Raw genomic sequence first — 26,565 nt, forward strand, 5'->3', positions numbered from 1 at the left:
GACCTGGGTTTGACTCCCAGCATCCCATATGGTCCTCTGAGCACCACCAGGGGTAATCCCTGAGTGCAAAGCCAGGAGTGACCCCTGTGCATAGCTGGGTGTGACCCAAAAACCAAAAAATTAAAAAACACACCCCAATATTGAGGTTGTCTGCAAGACTTTATTCAAACTAAATTGTGACAGTGAATATCCTAACAATAGTAAACACAGAGGTAAGTCTAAATAGCCTGCTCATAGCTCTTTAATTGTTTCATTTTAATTTTAATCACTGATGGTCCATTTTAAACTGATTATGTAGTTGCATTATTTTTATTCAGAGTTCAAATTCCTATATTTCTAAGAATGATTTCCCTTGGTAAAAGTCAGAATCTCAATAACATCATTACCTTAGTAGTATATGGATGACCTGAAGACTTAAGAGGAATGGCAGAAAGGGATAGAAGTGGGGAAGGGAGGTAACATTAATGGTCACAAATGAGGGCCACACTCTGACCAAGGTGCTGGTCCTCCAGATGAGAGCTCAGCCACAGAATGCAGTTTGTAAACAGATTTTATATACAACAGATCTCAAGTGCCCTTTTCTTCATAGGACAGGTGTCGCTACTTTATTGCATGTGCTTTTGTAATTTATAGGTGAGTACAAGTCATACTGTCTTATGAAAGTTTTGCTTAGAGCCTGAGAATTTCTGGTTTTCTAAGCAGAGGTTGCCACTCAGTCCTTCTAAAGATGGATGGGCTCATGGATTCTTAGACCAACCCCACTTCTGAGCCTATTTTGAATTTTAACCCTTCCATCTACAAAGCACTCAGGTGCTCTTAAGTATCTTTCCACATAGTAACTTTACTGACTTTAGCTTGATAACTTCCAAAACGTGCTTTTAGGGGCCTAGGAAAATAGATCAATAGGTTGTATCACATGCTTTTCATGTGGGCTGTGTGGGTTCAACTCCCTGCAAAACAGGTTCCCAAGCACTGCTGGGAGTATTTCTTGGGCACTACTGAGAATGGCGCAAGCACGCATGCACATGTGCTTACGCGCGCGCGCGCACACACACACACACACACACACACACACGCACCACCCAAAAATGTGTTTTCACGCCAGGATAGTATGAATCAGATTCGCTATCAGAAATTGGGCACATCAGATCACTTTGCTTCTTACACAAAGATAGTGTTATTGTTAAAATCAACTTTTAGCAAGTCCCTTTGCAATAATTCTCTTCGCAAAAGTGGGCATAACAATCATTTACTAATCACCTTTCATAAGATGAACAACAAACCTGGAGATGTGGGGGGTGGCAGGAGTAGAGTCAGGCTAGAGGCGATGTACAGACTGTGGTGTCTCGGCACTTGGGCAGTGGTCTAGGTGAAGTTCACTTTGTACATGGAAACCAATAGCATCGGTACCATTGTAACCACGCTACTCCATCTGCAATGATTTTATTTAGAGAAAAACTAAACCAAATAATTATATATTTTTTTAGGTGAGGAATAGCAAAACTAAAAGTGTTAAATGTGCCTAATGCCTAGATCATGTGTTCCCGGTCTGGGACTCTCTGCAAGTCCATGCTTCTTCTTCACTTCCCTTAACTCCCCCTCTAAACTTCACCTCCACCAAAAGCACTTTGAATTCTTCAGCAAAGGTTGGTTGGAGAGATAGTCTAGCAGCTAGCGCACCTGTCTTGCATACGGCAGACCTGGGTTGGATCCCTCGCTTCCCAGACAATCCTCAGTTACTACCAGGAGTGATCCCTGAGCACAGAGATAGAAGTAACCCCTGAACATTTATGGATTTGGCCCCACTACCCCTCAAAAAAAAAACCCAATTGTACAAATGTTATACTTGACCTTCAAGCAGTCAGAAACTTTGTATGGTTCCCTAAATAGAATTGGAAGTTGAAGGGAGTAAATGAAGGCAAAATAGACATCTAATAAGAGTTATTTTCCCCAATTTTGGGAGCTCCAATGTTATTTCAGGGGCCCAAGAGATAGTACAGTAGGTACGGGACTTGCCTTGCACACGGATGACCTGGGTTCCATCGCCAGCATCCCATTTGGTTTCCCAAGCACCACCAGGAATGATTTCCTGAGCACAGAACCAAGAATAACCCCTGAGCATCACCAAGTGTCACCCCAAACAAAACAAAGCAAAATTATCTTCCAGATTTTCTCAACATTGCACACTGACATATACTCTGGCAAATCCATTAACCTATCCTTAGACATCTGCCAGCTTCAACAATATGAGACTAAGAGTTAATAAGCAAAAGAATTAGTGGGTAGGTGGAGGAAGGGTACATTCAGATGAAGACCTGATTTTTGGAGGAATTTATTCGTCATCTTGACAGTAACAAAAGCATTAGTACCTGAGAGAGGTAGAGAGAAAAAGTCCTCTCTCTTTATATGGGCAGGACGGGATAAAGGTATGGGAATACACCCCAAGTCATAGTTGAGGGGCTGGAGAGATGGTCTAGTGGAGAGGGTGCTTGCCTTTTATGCAGTCAACCCAGGTTCAATTCCCAGCATCCCATACGGTCCCCAAGGCACCATCCAGAAAATTTCGGAGAGCAGAGACAGGAGTAACCCCTGAGCATGGCTGGGAATGGCCAAAACATAAAACAAAAAAAAGTCATAGTTGATCAGTAAAGAGTCTAACTGAGCAGCAAATATTTGTCTTGATGACTGGGTGCTTGCTCCTTGGGGATCAGTAGAATAATCATATGATTATTACAACAGAAAAAAATACCAATTTCATAAATCTTACTCTCTCAGCTTTGACACAGAATGACAAAAGCCAGAGTGAATACAGAGACGAAGAAATCAGCACCCGAGAAGTCAGATTTAGATGAGTCCATAAGAAACATGGAAGGAGAGTTCTTGAAGGTTTCACAGGCCGCAGAAAGTAGAATACCGGATCTGAGCTGATCATTCAACCAGAGAAGGCCTCAGCATATGGAAGTAACCTCTCCATTTTCATAAAAAAGCAACTAGACTTAGAAAACATTGCCCAAGAAAGAAGGTTCAGGCAGCCAGTCCCAAAAGAACCGAAAGAGCTTCCCTTGGTGGGAAAGCCCAGGAAATTAGTGGAAAACTCCTTGAGTCGTCGTCCTTCATCCAGGAGCACAAAGCGGTGGTCACCACACCCCCGAAGCTTGAGTGTCGACAGCCACTTCTTACAAAATCCCATCTGTAATGAAAAACAAATCGAAAGACCAGAAAAACACCTTATATTGGAAGACTCGAACCCTCGAGTTCGAAACATAGTTTCTTAGCCCCGTGTCAACATTTTCATAAACCTTACTCACTGGTGGGCTGCAGAATGCCCAAAGGCAGAATGAATATGGAGATAAAGTTATCAGCACCCGAGAGGCCGGTGCTCAGCAAGCGGCCTCCTTCCGCTGCAGTGAAGAGCCTCATCAACTCCCCGCCACGAGAGGAGTCTGTCTTGGAGAGATCAGGACAAAGCTTTCCTGCAATAATTTCTTCTTTCGCACTAGTCTACAGAAAAGAAGACTGCAGAAAGCACGCATGCTGCAAATGGGGGGAACACCAGAGGCATTGCGCTGCCAGAGAAAACTGTCAGTAGCAATGGAACCACCCATGAGAAGGAAGCCGCGATGGCGGACAACATCATGCCAACTGTCAAACAGTCCAAGGAGATGCAGTGGGAATATCACAACGTGACCAGGGACATCTTCTCTGCCACACAAAAACCACACCTCGGAGACCAACTGGAGATTCAACTCATCCAGCAGCTGTAATCCCTCATCCCCAACAATGATGTGATTGCCTGCAGGATGGAAGCTAGTGGGCTAAAAGATTTGGCAAATTGCACATAGGCATTTACTCTGGTTCAGCATCTGGAATAAAGCAGCTATGAGGATAGAATCATCTCCCCAACCCCAACTTCCAGTAAAGGGTGCCCGAGGAACTAAATCCAGAGGCAACCAGTGGAAAGGCTTCTGGAGACTCTAGTGCCTTCTCTCAGTGTGGTGGGCAGTTTATTCACTGCACAGGGCATTTGCTGGGGCCACCGTGGTGAGCAGAACTAAATATCCTGCCTGTTTTCTAAGCCAGGCTGCATATAAATGTCTCTCAAGAGACTATGGGGTCCCTTTGGATGGACCCGACAAATTTCTAAAAACCGCTGCAAGTATGCATGGAAACTTTGTCAAGGTATCAGGTCATAGTGGTTGGACTCATCATGGCTCCAGACCGAGGTACCCATGTAGTTATCCTAACAAGAACAGAGACCTCCATCATAGAAGCATGGGAAATGGGTGAATGACGAATGATGTGTGTCCGTGTTTTCCTCCAAGGACCTTCTTTGGATTATTGCTTCCTTGGAGAAGTTCAGTGGAACACAAGCCTCAGGTAAGCAAGGGGAAGAGGGGACACTGAGGCAGTACAAGAGTGGGCTGGGGTACAGGATCACGAGCTCCCCTTGCCTTTTCCAGGAGGGCTTTTTCTGGCAAAGGCGGCCCCTGTGGCTGAGGGACATGTATCGGCCGCTCAGTAAGAAAAACATGGCACATAAGAAAAACATGGCACAGAAGCTTCAGGACAAGGATTCCTCTGACAAGGACAAAATTTTCAACAAAGACACAGAGTAAATGATGGGGACAGTTCCAATTTCTGCCTGAAGTCAGGAAGCGATGCAGAGGAGGGATGTCCCTTTCGAGAGCGACCTTATTCTTGTTGCAGGGAGCTCAGGGAGCTCGGAGTAGTGAAGGGCGCAGAACTTCCTGAGAATGCAGCTAAGGAGACCAAGACAGCAGAGGAGAGCCAGGGAGCACAGGAGACACAGGTACCAAGGCGCCCCCTGCCACCACTTGTCCCCCTGGCACAACAGACCAGCAAGCCTCCACAGGGTGCCCCCGCACCACAGAACCCCAGTCACGACAGTCCATCAGGTCTTCACAGCACCTCTCAGCACGACAGTCCATCAGGGCTCCGCAGGCCCCCTTACACAACAGTCCTTCAGATCCCAGGAGATGCTGGCATTACAGGAGACTGAAGAGGAACCATAGGAGTCATTGCAGGATGGCATGGTGACAGAAGCCCCACGTGAACGCAGTGAATGCCTCCTCTGCCTCAAACCACCTAGAAAGTTTATTTTCTAAAGAGCCTCTTGGCATATCCTAAAAAAATTTCATTTTCTCATATTAAAATGCATATATGAATAAGTCCAGCGATGGGCTTGAGAATTAAAGCCAAAAAAAAGAGGTCAACGTTCATCTAACCAATAAGGCCATTGGCAGAAAATGCAGAACTGGAGCTGGAATCCCTCCCCAGGTGGAGATGAGGTCCGAGAGGACTGAATGGCATGGGAGGATGGGAGCCTCTCCTCGTGCCCCCAGAATAATCAGATCCCGAAGTTCCTGAAGAGCTGGAAATCAATCCCTGAAGAGCTGCAAAAATCATCATCCTCAAGCAGGGATGGGTATTTAAGTAAATCACAACCAAACCTGTTGTTCTCGTCATGGACTCTCCAAGTGCCACAGCAGTTAATGACAGCAGACTCAACTCCTTCCCCTACTTATTTATGGTCACTCTCTTGGGGCTTTTGAAATGGCCAGAACTTATTTTTTGTTTGTTTATTTTTGCTTTGGGGGTCTCTGTCAGTGATACTCAGGGGTTCCTCCTGGCTCTGCACTCAGGAATTACTTGTGGCAGTGCTTGGGGGACCATACAGGATGCTGGTAATTGAACGCAGGTCACCGTATGCAAGGCAAATGCCCTGCCCACTGTCTATCGCTAAAACCCTCCAAAATTTTGTTTTTAAAGCATAAAATAAGAGCATTTTCCTTTTCAATGCAGACATTAAGTATGGTTCTTTTTGTTTCTCTGTTTTGGGGCCAGACTCAATGGTGCTCAGGAATTACACCCACTTCGTACTTGGAGTCACTCCTGGCAATGCCGTGCTGAACTGGAACTGAAACTGCTTCCTGCATGCCAAGAATGTGCTCAGTCTGTTGAGCTAATTCGCCAATCCACTGCTGCTTTTATTTCTTTATAATTTGGGTGTGGGGATCATATTCTCTGATACTCAGGGGCTTTTGCTGGCTCTGTGAACCCTAGTGGTGCTAGAGAGGACCATATGCCGTGCCAGGGACATGCAAGGCAGATGACTCAGCTGCGGTACCATCTCCTTAAGTCCCCAAAGGTTTTTTTTTTCTTTTCTTTTTGGGTCACACTCGGCCATGCACAGGAGTTACTCCTGGCTCTGCACTCAGGAATTACTCTGGGGTGTTCAGGGGACCATATGGGATGCTGGGATTCAAACCCAGGTCTGCTGCATACAAGGCAAACGCCCTACCTGCTGCACCCCCCCTACCTCCAGCACCCCCCATTGGTTCTTAAATGTTATTTTAGTTGATAGAAATTCTACCAGATGACCAAAGAGTCACTTTTACTAAAATACTTGCCCAGACTGGAAGGCTGAAGTCAACCCAGGACCTACTCATGTAAGTAAATAAGGTCTCGGACAACTTAAAATTTCTGTCTCTAAGACTGCAGGGCTATAGAGTAAGGAGAGCAATTCTGTTTGTGGATTCTCTACTGATTTTCAGTTTCCTTCGGGCACACCAGTAATATTCATAGCACTAAAAAATTCTATTAGAGGAGAAAATATAGAAATCTTAAATAGTATGCCCACTGTTTGTTTTTATTTAGCAGTGACACTGTGCACGTTTTCATGTGAAGATGGAGACTTTGACTGGGAAATGGAACATTTTCTTCAGAATGCAGAAATGCAGAAATGGCTGAGTGACAGATTCCTCACGTGGCTCAGGAGGTTGAGCCTACACCTCCTACTGGAATGAAGGTTCATCCTCATTACAAAACTCAGTAGATATGGAAAATGTCACACCCATTGGTTTAGCAGTGGCACGGGGCAAATTTAAGCTTAGAGCTTCATTCTGACTTGGAGATGGAACATTTTCATCAGAATGCAGAAACGGTTGAGGGACAGATTCCTCAGATGGCTCAAGAGTCTCAGCCTGGGCTCCTGCAGGACTGAAGAAGGTTCAACCTCATTATAGATGTCTGTATCACAGTATCACTGTCATCCCGTTGTTCTTTGATTTACTCGAGCGGGCACCCGCACACCTGGCTTCCTCTGCCAGTCCCTTCATGCTAGAGGCTCGTCCAAATGTGTGGAGAGTAGCCTTGAGCATGGCTGTGGCTGTGTTCTGGAGATCTTCAACTGTCAAAGCTCCGCTTGGGGCAAAGGCAAAGGCAAAGGCAACCGGTCCCCTCAGAGGGGCCCCGGTGAAGACAGCCAGGCACGGGGCAAGAGACTCTGCATCATTCTCTTCCGGGAACTTGGTCTTATAGTCTCTGGATGTTGGCTGTTGGTGGGATTACACGACACTGGGGGGAGTTTTTGGGTGTGGCTGCCAAGCTACGGAAAGTGAGGGTCTGGGTGGAGAAGGCCCAGTCCCAAACCGAGCAGGTCTGGAGATCTCAGCACTGGGCCCCGCACACCTGGCTTCCACTGCCGGTCCCTTTATGCATGAGGCTCGTCCGATCTGACCTCTGTAGCTATGGTTACTGTCACAGTAAGATGAGGCAAATTTAAGCTTGGAGCTTCATTCTGACTTGGAGATGGAATATTTCCTTCAGGATGCAGAAGTGCTTGAGGGACTGATTCCTCAGATGGCTCAGAAAGCTGATCCAGGGCCTCCTGTGGCACTGGAGAGGGTTCAACCTCATAACTGACTTCTGAAAATATAACAAATGTCACACTCAAAGCTTTAGCAGTGACACGAGGCAGGTTTAAGTGTGGAGCTTCATTCTGACTTAGAGATAGAACATTTTCCTCAGGATGCAGGAATGGTTGAGCTTCCAACTCCATAGAGGATTCAGGAGGCTGAGCTAGGGATTCCTGCAGACTGAAGATTCAGTCACCTCAGGGATCTCTGGAGCTTGAGCCACTGCCTCCTGCTGTATGGCACAGTCACCCTTTAGGCTCTCTAGAGACTGAAACTGGGCTTCTGCTTGGGTTAGAGATTGTTCATTCTCTTCAAGGCTCTCTGCAGTGTGAGATTTAGAGTTTCTGGCTGGGTTGAAGTTTCACCCTCATTGATGACCCTTGGAGTTCTGGTAATCTGCAGGTAGGCAGGTTTGATGGTGACAGTAGATATATTTGAAAGATGGGCTTCTTTCTGGACTGGAGACAGTTCATTTTCCTGATGATGCAGTAAAGACTGCGCTACAAGTTCCAGACCTGACTGAAGGCCGAGCTTCCACCTCCTGAGGCACTGAAGACCCCCTTTCCTCAGCAGCCAATGTAGGCTGAACTAGGGTTTCTGGCAGGACTGAAGCAGTATCACCCTCTTCAGGGTACTTGACAGCCAATTTGAGTCCTGAACTAAAGAAGGTTTCGATTCCTTGGGAGATCCTGAAATGCAGCTGTGGAAGCAGCCAGAGGATCTCTGTTTCACAGTCCCATGAAACTGGAGTCCAAGGTCACAAAGTTCTGCTTTATGAGTGAAGTCCCCCATTTCTGTGGGGCTTCACTCGTGTGTAATGCTGGGTCCGGGCCCGAGTGTCCAGAAAGCGGCCTGGATTGTGACGGTGGCCAGTAGTAAAGGTACGGGACCCAGAGGGCAATCGATCAGACCCAGAAGGCAACTCTTTACTTGAATCCTTATCCCTCACCAAGGGTCGAACTAATGTCTTAGAGAACATCTTAAATGGAACAAAAGGCAGGTAGCAGTCTAGGAAAACAGGTACTCAAAGTCCCTTGGGTTGGCCGGGGTTGAAAGGCAAGGGGCGAATCAGGTGGAAGATCAGGGGAATGTGAAGGCCAGGGCTTGGGAGACCCTGGGGTAACTGGGAAGGCAGCTATACTGGGTGCAGCACCAACTCCAGGGGCTGAGCTCCCTGCACCAGCAGCCACATTGGTCGCCACGTGAGGACACATAGGGCCTAGAGTAGCAGTGATGATGTGACATGCTGAGGCTTGGAGGTGCAGCGATTCAGGCCAGTGGGGCACAGCCCCCCTGAGGGTAGCGAGCTGTAATGGCAGCACCGTTATGGCAGCACCATTATTGCAGCTCACACACACCTCCCCCACAGCACTTTTATGCTGCCTTTAAGCTGCCTTTATTGGGTCAGGGCTGGCTAAACATAACCAGCATGACCCAGGCTTTCCTTCTTTCCATGAAGGCACCTAAAATGTCCAATCGGGTCCTCTTCCCCCCCGCCCCTGTCCCCAGACTCCCCTCCCACCCCTGCCAGCCAAACAGGACTGGGACTGAAGACTACTATGGGCTGATCCCCAGGGTGGGGGTGGGGGAAGGAACAGCATGTCCTAGGGCTGGGAACGCTGCCGAATTCAACAGTACTAGTCCAGTTGTGGTGGTCTTGGTGCTTCCTCCTCACTACTGAAATCCGAGACACATTCTTCCTCCTGTTGGCCATCCTGCTTTCAAGTAGGCTGACCTGCAAAAGGAACACTAGTTAAGATTGATGCAGGTTCCCAAATGTTCCCAATATTTTCTGAAGGAGGGCTCTTAAACTGAATGAACAGCTGTATACACTCCTTTATACCAGCCTGGGGCAAATCCCCCTGTCTTGCATGGAGCTCAACATTAATTCATAGAGAAAAAGTAGCAAGCCCCTTTCTAGAGGGCTGCCCGCCCTTCTAGCACTCCTGGAGAGACCACTGAAGACATTAACGTCAGCATGTAACAAAGCTCTCTTACAATACTGTGACTAGCACCCACTTTGTTCACAGTCCTTCTTCTAATCGATTTCAATTCTTATTATTGCACACTACTAGAATATAAATTTCGTGAGAAGGGGCTTCCTCCCAGTGTCTAGTTGAGTAGAGAGCTTTGAATGGAGTTGGTTCCAAAAGTGGCCTCATTTAGGGATGGGTGTTAGTTTTCTGAATTCTTTGGCATTAGTACTAAATGTCTTCTCATGTTTCATTTTAAGGTGGACTTTTTTTTTTTTGTTAGGGGCCACACCTGGAGGTGTTTGAGGTTGCACCTGGCAGTGCTCCGGAGGCCATGCACTGGCAGGTATCAAACCCAGGTCTCCCTCACCACAGTCCATGCAGCAGCCTGATGGACTAGGTCTCAGGCTCCTGAGCTAGTCTTGTTAAGACCCAATTGTAGGTGTTTGACGTTTTCTTCATTGGTTTGATAAACTATTTTAAAAGTTATTTTTCAAAACTAGGTCAATAGTTGAAAAGATTGAGTCCTTCAGTTCTGGCATCAGTGAGCGACTCAAAAGGCCTATATTCCACAGCTATTTTATCACTTTCTGAAATAAAGTTAACGAGGATCAATTCGAAATTATTTTCTAAAATAATCTTTCTCTGAAGGTAATAAACTATGATATTGTGTGTGTACTTCCTTTATACATCCAATAATTTTATTTATTTATTTATTTATTTTTTGCTTTTTTCAGTCACCACCAGAGATGCACAGGGGTTATCCTGTCTCATGCACTCAGGAATTACTCCTGGCAGTGCTTGGGGAACCATACGGGATGCTGGAAATCTAATCTAGGTGGCCGAGTGCAAGGCAAACGCCCTGCCCGTTGTGCTATCGCTACATTGACCCCAATAATTTTGTTTTGAAAGCAAAAATAAGAGCATTTTCCTTTTCAATGCAACCATTAAGTTTGGTTCTTTTTGTTTCTCTGTTTTGGGGATAGACTCAATGATGCCCAGGAATTACACCCACTTAATACTTGGGAGTCATTCCTGGCAATGCCATGCTGAGTTGAAACTGAAACTATGCTTCCTGCATGCCAAGAATGTGCTCAGTCTGCTGAGCTATCTCTCCAACCCACTGCTTCTTTTATTTCTCAATATTTTGGGTGTGGGGATCATATCCTCTGGTACTCAGGGGCTACTGCTGGCTCTGTGCTCCCTGGTGGTGTTAGAGGGGAACATATGCCATGGCAGGGATATGCAAGGCAGGTGCCTTGGCTCCTATACCATCTTCTCTAAGCCCCCATTAGTTCTTAAAGGTTCTTATAGTTGATAGAAATTTTACTAGATGACCAAAGAGTCACTTTTACTAGAAGGATTGCCCAGACTGCAAGGCTGAAGCAAACCCAGGGCCTACTCATGTAACTATATAAGGTCTCTTACAACTTAAAATTTCTCTCTCTAAGACTGCAGGGCTATAGAGGAAGGAGAGTGATTCTGTTTGTGGATTCTCTACTGATTATTCCATTTCCTTTGGCCACAACCGGTAATATAGCACTATAAAATTCCATAAGAGGAGAAAATGTAAAAATCTTAAATAGCATGACCATTATTTGTTTGTTGCTGTTGGGGGCCACACCCAGCAGTTTAGAGTCTTCTCCCGAGCTGGGTACTTGGGGGTTGCTCCTGGACACTCAGGTGTTGCCAGGAACCCAACCTTGGCCTTCTACATGCACGGCATGTGCACTAGGCCTCTCAGCTGTCTTTCTGGCTCCAGCTGAATCATGGTGAAGGTTCACATTACATACTTGCTTGTTACATAGAATCAAAACCACTCAGTATGTCAGTGCTGAAAACCGACCCTGAACTGATTCCAGTTATGTTTTCTCTCCAGTAGGAAAATAATAGCAATAATTGGAATATTTTGTCTATTACTAAATTCTAGGTATGTTTTAAGTATTCGACTTTTACAATATTGCCCATAAGGTAAGCTAAATTACTGTCTATTTTTTTTTTCAGAAAAATACAGCTTAGCAATACCAACGCATACCTGTAAGACCTACAGTTGCCTTTTGAAAATTTGACAGAGGGGCCAGAGTGTTATTACAGTGGGTAGGACATTTGCCCTGCATGCAGCCAACACAGGTTCAGTCCCTGGCACACTATGGGTTCCCTGAGTCCTCCTAGCACTGGTCCCTGACCACAGAGCCAGGAACAAGCCCTAAACATCAGCAGGTGTGGCCTAAGAAAGAAAAAAGGAAAAATATGGAGAGAGCTAGTTTATAATCACTATATTATTCTGCTTTATTGACAAGCAATTGAGAAAGAAGAATTGGATCAAATATTCTCCACAATCTAAACCATTCGACATTTATACATTTGGGGTAATATTTGCTATAATTATTTTTTCACAGATTCCACAAAGAACAAACTTGAAACTACTCCTGCAGAGCATCTAGTGAATAAAAGAATAGGAAGTACTTATATTTCCATTATTTTCAATATAATTGACTTCTCAAAAAGAATTTATTTGCTCTTCAAATAAGAAAACTGCAGAACTTCAACCATAAAAAGTCTTACCTAAGACCACAATGAGAAATTTCTGACATGCATCTGACACAACTTTTTGAATAGTAAACTTCTGAGTTATCTTCTTTTTCAAAAGGATGACAGTGGTGCAAAATCTGACTAAAACAAATAGATCTACAGTGCCAATCTGTATAACTGATTTTTATGAAGTCTAAAGAGAGAACTGGGGCTGGAGCCAGTATAGGGCGTTTGCCTTGTACACGCCTGATCCAGGTTAGACCCGTGGCATTCGATTTGGTCCCCCCAGCACCGCCAAGAGTAATTTCTGAGTGCAGAGCCGTGAGTAACCTCTAAGTATTGCTGGGTGTGACCCAACATAGCAAAAAATAAAAATAAATGAAAATAAGATAAAAAGAGAACTACATCATGCTCTTAGTAAGGGAAGGCACCACACAGGTCTATGTCTTGACGGCTCTGTGGTAGGTATATTCTGTCAGGGCTATTACCATACATTTTTGCTGTCTGATCTATTCTGGACATTCCTGAATAGGTCAACTAGAAGGGAGAAATTAGTCAAGGTCATGGCACAGAGTTCACAATGATTATATATTTCAAACGGGCAAGTGGAAGATAGACACCTATAGACTACTCTACTACAAACCAGGAACTTGACATACCTCACACCGCTAATATTCCAAAAGTAGCACTCCACATTTGATGGGGTTTAAAATAGAAAGCAACCAAACTTAGAGGAATATATATATATATATATATATATATATATATATATATATATATATCCCTCGAGAATATCATGCGACTATTGGAATGGGAAGGGAAGGAATGGGAGTGAAGATAGACGGTTGGCAATGACACCACCTCCACTTTGCTGGTGGCATCGTTCTCATAACACCAAACATTAGCCAAGCAGCACAAGTGCTGGCGACTTCAACTGTGAGTGTGAAAGGTCAGACTGCAGCTGAATCTCAGCAAAACAATGTTCATGAAAAACGAACTAGTCCCTGGCGTTCCATTTGCTCTCAATGGAACGTACATCTCCGAATGCAGCAGTTATGTGTACCTGGGTCAAGAACTCAACATGAGGAACTACTTGGTGCCAGAACTGCGCAGGAGGAAGAGAGCAGCATGGAATGCTTTCAAGAGCTTCGAGGAAGTGGTTAAGAGGACAAAGAACCTCCACGGTACATCTTTCGACTCCACCATTCTTCCTGCACTAATATAGGCCTCAGAGACCTGCGCCCTACGAAAACAGGATGAGAAGGCTATTCAGGTATCCCAAAGAGGAACTGAAAGAGCTATGCTTGGAGTATCACGTTTCACTCAAGTGAAAGAAGGAATCTGGAGTTGAGACCTCCATCGAAGGTTAAGAATCAGGGACGCTGTCTCATTTGCCAAGGCGTCAAAAATCAGATGGGCCAGACATGTAATGCAATTCAGAGACAACCGCTGGACTAGAGCTGTTACCGACTGGATTCCACAGAACAAAAGACCGAGTGGCCGTCCACCAACGAGATGGTCACACTTCTTTGTCAAAACCCTGAATGAACAGTTTGAGCTCTTCGTGTTCCTGGAGCAAGAAGATATCATTGGGCTACACTAGCACTCGACAGGGAAGAATGCAGATATTACTGGTGCCTGCTTGAGCAAATCGAAGATCAACGGGATGACAAGTGATACAAGTGATATATACATACACATATATATGTATATATAAAAGCATAAGCAGGCGCAGCCTTTAACAACCTGTCAGTAAGCTCTTATTGAAGGGCTTAATGGTCCCTGGGTTAAATACAACAATCTTCACGTATTTTCCTCTAAGGAAAGTTTTGGAGCATTTTCAGCAGTTGATTCAGAATAAACAATACAAAATAAATTCTTTCATTCTGCTTTGGGGCTGTGGTTCGGGATCGGATGGAAACATCCAAAATATAGTGGTAAGGAAGGTGGAATGGTGGTGGGATTGGTGTTCAAATATTAAATACGATAAAATATTGTGAATTACTCTATAAAATTAAATTAAAAATAAAAACAGAAGCTTGAGAAAGGTTTGTTAGTAGCATAGATGAACTTCTTTCTCCCTAAGATTCACCTACCAGAGTCTGTTCCAGTTCTTTCACTAACAGCCCTGCCTTTGACTGAATTCCCTAAGTCTAAGTGCCATAGATTCTGGAGGAAAAAGCATTTATATTAGTTTCTTTCATTATCTAGGTGAAGAATTTGCTGGAATAATGGAAGATTACACATACTTGAAAGTTTACTTTGGAACAAAGAAGACTGTTATCCCCCAAAAGGAGAAACACTATTTCCATCCCCATACCCCTAAACTCCTTGGTAGAAAGACAGCTCTAAAATTGTGAAGTTCAAGGTTCTGCCAGGGTGATATCACAGCAGGTAGGACACTTGCCTCGCACGTAGCCAACCCAGGTTTGATCTCCAGCATTCCACAGAGTCCTCTGAGCACCGCCAGGAGTGATTTCTGAGTGCTGAGCCAGGAGCATCATCAGGTGTCCCCAACACCTCCTCTTCCCCCATCCCCCCAAATAAACAATTCTGTTCGTTACTACCTAAGATTTAAACAAGAATTGTTAAAAACATCTGAATAAAGTTGTAGCAGTTTAGCAAGGAGAGGGTTGTTTCTGATGTATCTGAAAATATGATCAAGGAGAGAGAGAGAGAGAGAGAGAGAGAGAGAATGAATTCTTACCCACACTCCCATTCTAATCCCCACAGAGACCTTCCAATTTATCCAAAGTCTCCTCAGCTATGCCAACTCCAGGGCTCTTGCAATCAAAGGATGACAATACCACCTCTAATACCACCTCTAAAGCACAGAAGATCTTCATGCTTTGCTTCTGAAGTGGTGCCACAATATCTTCCTTTTCCCTTTCTTCAAGGTCAGAAAAATTCTGAAGCTGTTAGGATTTTAGATTGAAGGTCCTTCTGAACATCTCAATGTAGGTTTGAAGTGTTTAATTTAAATAAAAACTAAATTCCAGCAACCTGTGCTAACAGTTGAAGTAACCTGTGACTTCAATATTAAGCCAAACTTTCCATGAACTACACCAGCCACGCACATACAGAGCACACTAGTGTTGTAGAATATGGACACCACTGTCAATTCACTGAGATCTTGATTGATGCTGGGGTGTGACCGGTGCTCAGACACTTTCACTTAGACAACTCTAATCTGTCAGGTCTGTTGGTCCACAGGGCCTGCTGCAGTCACACCCCACAGTGCTGGGGAGTCGTGCAGTTCTCAGGACAAAACCCCGGGGCTTGAACACGGTGCACACAGGATCTGCACTTGAACTCTCTCTTCACTTCCTATCCTGACAATCCTTTTAGACCATCCATTAAAACCAAATAGTATTTTGCCAGTTCCTGGCATTGGGAGCTGTTTAGGGCAAGGGCACGATGTTGAACTGCTTTATGTCTGCTTGAGACAAACCTAAAGACGTAAGAGACATACTCGACGATAGGAACAAATTGCCACAGAGATCTAATTCAGCCAACCCAAGACTTCTCAATACAAGTTTCATAAGGTGGCTGTGAAGAGCAAATCGAACAAACTTTGGTGGTTGCTATTGTTTCAGACCCCTACTCAGCAGCAGTCCTATTACAAATAGCACAGTGCTTGGGCATTCGCCTTTCATGTGGCTGACCTGTGTTCGATTCCTCAGTCTCTCTCGGAGAGCCCGGCAAGACTATCGAGTATCGAGCCCGCACGGCAGAGCCTGGCAAGCCACCCGTGCGTATTGGATATGCCAAAAACAGTAACAATAAGTTTCTCAATGAGAGACCTTACTGGTGCCCACTCGAACAAGTAGATGAGCAACGGGATGACAGTGACAGTGACTCAGCAGCAATGTTACTCCTAGCTCTGTGCTCTGGGATCACTCCAGGTGGTGGTTGGGGCAATCATATGTCTGCTGGGCATAGAACTGGGTTGGCAGCAAGCAAGGTCAGCACATTAACTCCTGGCCTATTTTTTGGTCCTTAAACATTTTAGGCATTAAGTTCATAGTAAGGACTAATACTCATTGTTTTCAAGCCATGGTATTCTTCTGCATTATTTCCATAGTCTCTGGTTAATCTGAGCATTTCCCTGACTTCTGCTGGTCAATGAATGTATGATACAGGAAGATCTTCAAGATTGTATATAAGTAAAAGAAGTAAATTGCTTCAGTGATTCTATCTAGCAACTTTTGTCTGAAACTATAACCTGAAGCATAGATAAGACAGACATGCTACCAAAGAAGGACCTCCATCTGCAGCACTCCCCTCTCCAAACTATTAACCTTGCTAGAAGAGAAAATAGTACAGTTTATTTTTTGTGACAACATTTTATGAGTAACTATCATCTGCATAAGAGCTTCCTTATAAAATAAAAAATATGTCTGTTAATAGTTCTCTAAATATACATTATTGTGGACTTCTTACATCATTAGTTCTTAAATGTCAAGTTCAACTTTCAGCGAGGATGTAGTACATGAACATATTATAAAAATTCAAATGCAAGATTGGAGAGATAGTCCAATGGGTAAGGCATTTTTGCCTTCCATATGGACAATCCGGGTTCAATCCCCAGCATCCCATATGGTGCCGCCAAGCCTGCCAGGAGTGATCCCTGAGTGCAGAGTCAGAAAACAGTCTTGAGCACTGCCAAACAAAAAAGAAAAATAATTCAAATACAAATGAAAGCAAAGCAATATTAATTATTGATTTGTTTTATGTGCCTATCATTATACCAGTTTATAAGCACCTTGAGTGCTCAAGAATCCATATTGTATCCTTTCCTCATTCTCTGAAGCTAGAAAGATTTGTTACCATAAAAGGATCAATAGTTTGTTGGTTGAGAGAATAAATCAAGGAATGAGAAAAGAGAACAAAATTAGTTTCCCCAACTGGGTGAGAGAGGAAGCAATGACGATTGATCTTGAATGTTTGCACCACACACTAGCCCATCATTGTGGTGACGGCAGCTTTGTCGACTAGGAAGCTTCAGAAGGGTTCTGAGACCCTGGAGAGTAGTCACCTTAACTTTGGAACAGTTTTTTTTTTTTTTTTTTTTTTTGCTGGTAACCATGAAGAAACCTCTCTGATGACTTGGGTCTTTCCTTCACCTTACATTAAGATCCAATTTGCTTTTCTGTACTTACAGGAGGCCAAAAGTAGACAAGAACTCTGGGTGCTATCCAAAATATAAAAGAACCTCTCATTGAAATGGATAACTTTCCGAGGGAAGGTAGTAATCCCAGCCTCTACATTAGATGATCTACTAGAGTACCACCTTCACAACTATATACTGATTTATAGAATGTTCCTTTTGTCACTATATTGGTAATGAATTTTATGCTATAAAAATCTCAAAACCGGGGCCGGAGCGATAGCACAGCGGGTAGGGCATTTGCCTTGCACACGGCCGACCCGGGTTCGATCCCCGGCATCCCATATGGTCCCCCAAGCACCACCAGGAGTAGTTCCTGAGTGCAAAGCCAGGAGTAACCCCTGAGCATCGCTGGGTGTGACCCAAAAAGCAAAAAAAAAATAAATCTCAAAACCACATTTATGAAACTCATCTTCCTCCCTCCTACAGTGCCTTTACATATGCAAGGTCTACGCTCTGCCAAGGGTCACATCCCTGTTCCTACAAGATGGTCTTAGTAGCCAATGAGAGAAAGGGGTGAGGGGAGTACCACTCATTAATTACAACGGATAAATTATATTTATTTGAGGGGGGGTTGGGGCCACACCTGGCATTCCCCAGGCTTATTCCTGGCTCTGCACTCAAGAAAAATTTCTGGTGGGTCTTGGGAGACCATCTGGGGTGCCAGGAATCCAGCCAGTGTGAGCAAGTGCAAGCCAAGAGCCCTCCCCGGCCATATTATCACTCTGGCCAAAAATGTTTTTAATACCAGCTGTGATGTAACTGTGAGATGGCCATAGGTTAGCTGCAGCGTATAGTCTGCAAAGCAAATAATGTCTAAGAGACCTTGATCTCACTCCTAGGGGGTGGAGTAGAGACTGAAGCAGGTGTTGAGCCTGCAGAGGAGCAGCAGAGTCTATGGTCACCACGGAGGGGTGTTTTCATGTCCGATGAAGGTGCAGGCAAGGAGGAAAGGATGGGGAGTGAGAATGACCAGCAAGATGAGGTGTGAGAAGCCAGTTCAGGGAGCCAATCAGAGAAGGCTGAGAATTATCAAGTGAAAGGTTTGAAGAGAAAAAATCCTCACTCATATATTCAGAGGCATGGGAAATGGTGGGGGGTGTGCACAGGAAAACAGCGGAGCAGGAGACCCCTAGGTTCTTACCTCCATCCCCTCCACACCCAACACCGCTCCACCAAAACCGAAACGAACCACAAGAGAACGGAAATGGGCCAGACAAAAGAATGGGACCAAAATGAGGCCCAAGCGAGACGGAATTTGGGAGCTGGAGACCGCGGAGCTGGGGTGCACGCAAAGGGAAGAAAGTTTTCGGTGGGAACTGGGAACTGGGGCTGGGCATCGCGAATGGCTGGCTTAAGACAGAGCGATGACGCTGGCCACGAGTCCCTCCAGCCAACAGGACTGCCAAGCGCACACGTGGACCCCATCAAAGCCCAGAGGAGGCTGGGAACTGGCTCTGACCCTGTCAGCGAGTCTCTTACTGCAACCAGCCTGGGCGTTTCTGCAGCAGCAGCCTTGGGGGACTGGCTGCGTGCTACCCGGATTCTGGGGGACACTCTGCAAGGCAGCGGGAGGCTGGTGGGTGGGGGCGGCTAGCTGCCAGTGTAAGGTGCCCCCGCCCAGCACTGCTTCCCACGGGGCCGGCCCCCGCCGAGTGCGGACCCACCTTCAGCTGAGACAACTGGAAGAGCGGCTGCCGGTCATAGGCCCCTTGGGCTGAGTGAGCGGCGCGCGCAAAATAAAACTTGACCCCGGAGTAGAAACCCGGCGGGGAGGCCACAGCGTTGGGGAAGACGCTCACCGCACGCAGAAGGCGAAGCGGGAGAAGGCTGCGGACAGAGAACGATGCTGCAGGGCCGCCTTGGTCACCCACTGCACAGTCTGGCATAGGAGGCCACCCTCCCCGCCTGTCCCCTGCCCCCAGGTGAGGGGCCACATCCCCAGCACGCTGCACTCTGCAAGACGGGGCTGCAGCTGCGTCGCAAGCCACGGCCACGGGCCCGAGGTGCAGCACAAGAAAGTGTTGCGCGAGCTGACAGCCACGGTTCCCTTGGCACAGGGCAGGGCGCGGGGCCACGGCGGGAAGTCGGGGCTCGAGAGACTCCTTTCCCGGGGGGACCCGGCTCACATGCAAGGGATATTTGGGGCCAGAGCTCATCTCCCACACCAACAGGGTTTTGTCACTCTCGTTGGGAACCGTGAAAGGTACCACCTGAGCCCTCCTCGGCTTCACTGCGCCTGCGCAACTCAAACTCACGGCGGCACTGCGCCTGCGCAGAACCTGCCCCCGCTTTTTCAAAGGGGGCTTGTGCGAGGGTGGGGCGTGCTGGGGGTGGATCTACTGTGGCCAGGCCCAGCCCACAGTGCTAAGGGCTAGGCACCAAGTCCCCACCTTTAAACTCCTTGGTGTCCCATCAGCACAAGTCTTTCTTGATGAGCCCAGAGGGCTAATTTTCTTTCTTTTATTTCAGAGTTTTTCACAGAATTTGATTACACTCAATATTTAACACCAATTTCATCACCATTACACCTTTCCACCACCTTTGACTTTTCCCACCACTATCCCAAAACTGCCCCAAAAAATGTTAAGTCATTTATTTTGTATTACTTGCTATAAATACTTGACTGAAAATTATCCAAAAAGGTTTCCTCAGAGTAAGGTGTGTGAAAACTGTTGTATCTCATCTTGGAGCCATTGAGCCCTGGGATTAGAGACCAGAGAGCTAATTTAAGGACATAGGGGAAGGACCTCTAGTTCTGCCTGAACCCTTAGAAAACAATTTCCTTCCTCCTCACCCCAATCCCAACCCCACAGGATACTGCACCATTGTGAAGGTGCGTTTGTGGAACCCGGATGATGTGGGAGCTGAGAGCAGGGCAGAGACTGGGGAATTGAGTTGATTCAAGTAGTGACTCCAACATGGGAGCTTGTGGTGCCCACGAGACTTCTTAGCTTCCCTGTAGCTATTTGGTGGAGCAATGGACTAAGAAGGCAAGTAGGTCCTTCCCATCCGTAATTTTAAAATGTTAGTATCAGGGGCTGGAGCAATAGCACAGCGGGTTGCGCATTTGCCTTGCACGTGGCTGACCCGGCTTCGATTCTCAGCACCCTATATGGTCCCCTGAGCACCGACAGGAGTAATTCCTGAGTGCAGAGCCAGGAGTAGCCCTTGTGACCCAAAAAGTTAAAAAAAAATGTTAGTGGAAGATGGAATTGTGTTCATTTATTTGGGGGCCACACCCAGTGATGCTCCAGGCTGACTCCTAGGTTTGTGCTCAAACATCACTGAATCCCTGGAAGGGCTTGGGGGACCATTTATGGAAGTGGGAATTGAACCCAGGTCAGCAGAATCAGGACAGCACCACATCCCGTCTGTGAAATTTTCCCTAATCCTTTAAAAAGGATAATATAAATAGGGCTCAGTGTGACAGTACAGCAGGTAGAGTATTTGCCTTGCATGTAGCTGACCAGGTTCAATCCCTAGCATCTCATATGTTCACCTGAGGACTACCAGGAGTAATTCCTGAGTGCAGAGCAAGGAGAAGCATTGCCAGGTTTGGCCCCCCAAAAAACATAAAGGGTAATATAACAAATGTTCTTCTTTCTAAGACAAAAACTGGTTTCATTAGTTGTGTGACCTCTCTACTGTCACTGTCACTGTCATCCCATTGCTCATCAATTTGCTCGAGCGGGCACCATTATGATCTCCATTGAGACTTGTTGTTACTGTGTTTGGTATATCGAATACACCACGGGTAGCTTGCCAGGCTCTACCGTGCGGGTGAGATACTCTTGGTAGCTTGCCGGGCTCTCCAAGAGGGGTGAAATATCAAACCCGTGTCGGCTGCATGCAAGGCAAATGCCCTGCTGCTGAGTGGAAGCACTGCAGCACTGTTATCGTCATCCCATTGTTCATCGATTTGCTCGAGCAGGCACCAGTAATGTCTCCATTGTGAGACTTGTTGTTACAGACCTCTCTACAATGCTAATAATTGTTTTATGAAGAGGAATTTTTAAAAATATTTTTATTTGGTATATCCAATATCCAATGAGCATGGGTAGCTTGCCAGGCTCTGCCGTGCGGGCTCGATACTCTCGGTAGCTTGCCAGGCTCTCCGAGAGGGGCGGAGGAATCGAACTCGGGTCGGCTGCGTGAAAGGCAAATGCCCAACCGCTGTGCAGTCACTCAATGAGAGATGTTACTGGTGCCCACTCAAACAAATCGATGAGCAACGGGATGACAGTGATACAGTGATTTTTATTTATCCCCTTCAGTCCTAAAGTTGTTTTAAAAATGGAAAATCTTTGATCATGGTCTGAATTTTATTCTTGTTTTATCTGTTCTGGAAATCTAGAAGTCTGGAAACTATCACATAATCATTTCTCATTTTATGTCTGCTGTAGTTAAAACTCAGAAGTAGGAACATGAGTGATTCAAGGCACATCCCAGTTTTATCAAGACTGATGAAATCACCAGTGGTAGGGTGCTTGCCTTACATGTGACTGACCTGGTTTGTTCCCCATCATCCCATATGGTCTCCTGAGCACTGCCAGGAGTGATTCCTGAGTGCACAGTCACGAGTAACCCCTAAACATAGCTGGGTGTGGTGCAAAAACAACAAAAAAATTAGATCCTGGGTAAGATAGATAGGACAGAGGGTAAGATGTTTGCCTTGCACGTGGCCAAACCAACTCTGATCCTTGGAACAGTATGTAAAATATAAAGAAACATGTTGGGAGCCCTCCATCCTCGTCTTTTTAGAAAGGATCATCCCTAATCATTAATGCTCTTTTGGTTGATGACTAAGAGTGTATCCCCAGCACTCCAAGGGGTCACTCCTGAGCAAGACATTCAGGAATAGCCCCAGACACTTGGGTGTGGTCCCAAATACCCCTCTCCCAAACAAAACAAAGATAGATTCTATCTAGGACTTTTTTTTTTATTTTTTGGATCACAACCTGAGATGCACAGGGATTACTCCTGGCTCATGCACTCAGGAATTACTCCTGGCAGTGCTCAGGCGGACATATGGGAAGCTGGGAATCGAACCCAGGTCGCCTCATGCAAGGCAAACACCCTACCTGCTGTGTTATTGCTCCAACCCCCTATCCAGGACTTTTTAAAGATGATCTGAATTCTAGTCCGTTCTTCCAGAGCAGCTGAAATCACTGGCATTCTGACATACTTCTTCCACCCACCACTATTTTTTATGCCTCCATACCAGATCATTAAGCTACACCGAGTTTTCTCTCTCCACTAAAAACAATTTGCTTTGGTTAAGTTACCTAAAGCCTGATATTGTTTCAAACCAGTAATTACAGAGTTCATTGCCTCTCCCAACACCCTGTGAAACTGTTCACACAGGTCTCCACTTCATGATGAACATGTCGCGGACAATAGGTTTTATCTTCCTTTTAGTACCCTGAGTGCTCCGATTGCACTTGGCACTCAAATTCAGACAGGAAAACATGAACGCTTTCTTCGTACAAGGAACACTTTAATAGTCCCCCAAATATAGAAATTTCATCGGGGTCCCCTTGGTTTTATAAATGAGTCAATAGCTAGGGGCCTGGACTTGTATGAGAACAAGGAGGCAGCCCTTGGAAACCCTTTAGTCCTGGGTTTAGTCCTTTACTCCCAGGGCTCTGGTCCATTTGGCTTGTGAAGGGGAAGAGAAGACAGTGACACAGAATGAAAGCAAAGGGCAGACAACATGGAGAATGCCCAAGTGAGGAGAGAGAGGAGTTCTGGAAAACTCCATAGCAGGCCGGCTTTCCCCGCCTCATTCCACATGACATCAGGTCAACCAGGAAGAGAGTGGTCAGCCCTCACAGTGTCCAAACCGTGTCCATGGTTTGCCACATAGAAAGTGGCAAGCACTGGTTCACAAAGTGGCAAGAACCTTCTGGCAGGACAGGCTGGCACCTGCCCACAGACCAGGGGGTTGGGAAACCACTGTTGTCGTGGGCTACAAATGTTCCAGAATTTGATGCAAAAAGTAGCCACGGAGTACCTGCCAAAGAGTATATGCCTCAGTAAATATTACTGAGGTGGACACAAAAATAAGGGAACTGTAAATACAGCAAAATGTTAAAAGGGCCGAGGAAGAGACAGGAAAAACAGATTTCAGTGACTGGGCAGAGGTAAGGGGATGCTGGGCCTTTTACACCAGACATAGACGGGAGCTTAAGTGGCTCTGGACCTAAAAGTAAGAGCTAACTCCGTAACTAAGAAGCAGTAGGCCAGAGGGCTGCACAACAGACTGAATGCATGTGTTGGTCACGGGAGGCCCAGTTTGATCCCCAGCATGGCAGGTTCCCCTCAGCATCACCAGGGTGACCCCCAAACAGAGAGCCAAGAGTCCTTTTCCTATACAATAGTCCAAAGCAAATAATCCAGTTCCTGAGAAAAAGCACAGAAATAAATCTTCGTGACCTTACACCTGGCAATTAGGATCCTAATTACAAACACCCAAACCCAAAGTGACAAAAGGAAATAGATGCTGGACTACATGAAAACTAAAAACTTTTCATGGAGCTATGGGACAGGGGCTAAGCCATTTGCCTTGCGTATGACCAACCTGGGTTTGATCCCCAGCACCATAGATGGTCTCCGGTGTCCCGCCAGAAGTGACCCCTGAGCACAGAGCCAGGAGTAAGCCCTAAATGCCACCGGGTATGGTCCCAAAATGGAAATAAACTAAAAACACTGATGTGACAAATGATCAAGACAAAGCTCAAGGACTTTGGTGCAAACCAGACCTGTATTTGACCTGGCACCATGTCACCCTCTTTGAAGCACCACTGACTATAGCCCTGGAGACCCTTGAGGATCACCAGGTAACACTGGTGGTCTCTGGCACAAAAGGAACTCATTCTTAGGCCCTATCCCCAATTCACATGCCTTGGCTAGATGGCCAGTTAAAAAGTTAACTCCACCTGTATCACCTCCTTGAAAACTTTGGGCTTACTGGAATGCACAAGGGCATTTGCAGCCACACGACACCTCAAACTGTACAACACTGATAAAACAGGAGTAGCAAACAGACTGCATGGGATATAAAGTAGAAGGCATCCGATCTAGGTTAAGAAAGTACCAACATAAAAGGCTTAACCTATACCAATATCTTAGCAATGTCTTGTACAACTGCTTAATAGATCCAGGGTGAGGGGCTGGAGCGATAGCACAGCAGATAGGAAATTTTCTTGCAAGCGACCCACCCGGGATTCGATTCCCAGCATCCCATATCGTCACCTGAGCATTGCCAGGAGTAATTCCTGATTGTAGAGCGAGGAGTAACCCCTGTTCATCGCCGGGTTTGACCCGAAAGGCAAAAAAAAAAAAAAGAAAGAAAGAAAGAAAGAAAGAAAGAAAGAAAGAAAGAAAGAAAGAAAGAAAGAAAGAAAGAAAGAAAGAAAGAAGAAAATTCTAAACTAAAATAATAGCTCCAAAAATAAATAAGATAAGATAAGATAATAGCTCCAGGGTGAGATACACAATCTTCACTAATTTTCTTCTGAGGAGATATTTTTTCAGTATTCTTTTAGCAAATTATAACAAGTAATATAAAATAAATAAATAAATTACTGAGTACCTGCTTTGCGTAAGGTTTAAAGGATGATTGGAAAAAATGGAGATAATGGTGGTGGGAAGGTACAATGATGGTAGAATTGAATGTCTGTAACAAATCTTCATGAACAGTTTTGCGAACTACAGTGTCTATATAAGGCAAGGGAAAATAAAATTTTAAAAACTAAGTTAAATTTATTTATTTATTTATTTATTTATTTATTTATTTTGCTTTTTGGATCACACCCGGCAATGCACAGGGGTTACTCCTGGCTCTGCACTCAGGAATTACCCCTGGCAGTGCTCAGGAGACCATATGGGATGCTGGGAATCGAACCCGGGTCGGTCGCGTGCAAGGCAAATGCCCTACCTGCTGTGCTATTGCTCCAGCCCCTAAATTAAATTTTAAAAGAAACAAAAAATACACCAAACCAGGGTGAGCTGTCCCTATTCACCAGGAGGCTGGCAGCAATGACAATCAAAATTGGGGGTGAAGATATGGAAAAACATACTATACCTTTTAGTTTTTTGGGTTTTTTTTTTCTTTTTGTGTCACATCCAGCGATGCACAGGGGTTACTCCTGGCTTTGCACTCATGAATTACTCCTGGCAGTGCTCTGGGGATCATATGGGATGCTGGGAATCGAACTAGGGTTGGCTGTGTGCAAGCAAACACCCTACCCACTGTGCTATTGCTCCAGCCCCTGTACCTTTTAGTTTTTCACAATGTGGTAGTACTCAAGAGACTAACCAGAGGGACCAGAGGGAGACTTTAACAGTCTGGGGCACACGGTGCATGCTTGGGAGATGCACATTCCATCGCTGGCAGCAGAGGGTCTCCCCCAGCCCCAAACTCCTACCAGTACCAGGAGCCACCCCTGAGCACTGCGCTGGGAGTAGGCCCTGAGCACCTCTGTGTTTACCCCCCAACCCAAACAAACAAATAAAAAAGGTTAAACCTGGAATTAAACTGGATTCCCATTCTGTAGACAGTCTTGGTATTCTGGTCACTGTTTCTTTTGAGGTACAGAAAATTATTAGCTTAAGATAGTCCCATTTGTTCATCTCTGTTTCTACTTCTTTGGTCAATGGCATTTCATCCTTGAAGATACTTTTGGCTTCAATGTCGTAGAGGGTTTTGCCGACCTTTTCCTCAATGTACCTTATAGATTCGGGTCTGATGTTGAAGTCTTTAATCCATTTTGATGTGACTTTTGTGCATGGTGTTAAGTACAGATCTGAGCCCATTGTTTTTCATGTAACTGAAAGTTACATGTTTTGCCAGCACCATTTGTGAAAGAGACTTTCCTTGCTCCACTTCACATCTCTTGCTCACCGATCAAAGATTACATGCTCATATATTTGAAGGTTGTGTAAGGATGTTCAACCCTATTCCACTGGTCTGTGGGCTATTTTTGTCCCAATACCATGCTGTTTAATTATTACTGCTTTGAAGTACAGTTTGAAGTTGGGTAAGGTGATACCCCAACATCCTTTTTCCTGAGAATTGTTTTAGCTATTTGTGAGCGCTTGAATATGAATTTCAGGAGTGTTTGATCCATTTCTTTGAGAATGTCATGTGTAGAGATCTCAATGAATC

At 45.4% G+C, this 26,565-nt stretch overlaps 1 pseudogene; it reads right to left on the minus strand.

The window, feature by feature from the left end:
• Window positions 1-26,565, minus strand: part of LOC129406536 (RAD52 motif-containing protein 1-like) — a 43,582-nt pseudogene that overhangs the window by 7,834 nt on the left and 9,183 nt on the right.

This window comes from Sorex araneus, chromosome 7 (genome assembly GCF_027595985.1).
Source record: "Sorex araneus isolate mSorAra2 chromosome 7, mSorAra2.pri, whole genome shotgun sequence".
NCBI lineage: Eukaryota > Metazoa > Chordata > Mammalia > Eulipotyphla > Soricidae > Sorex > Sorex araneus.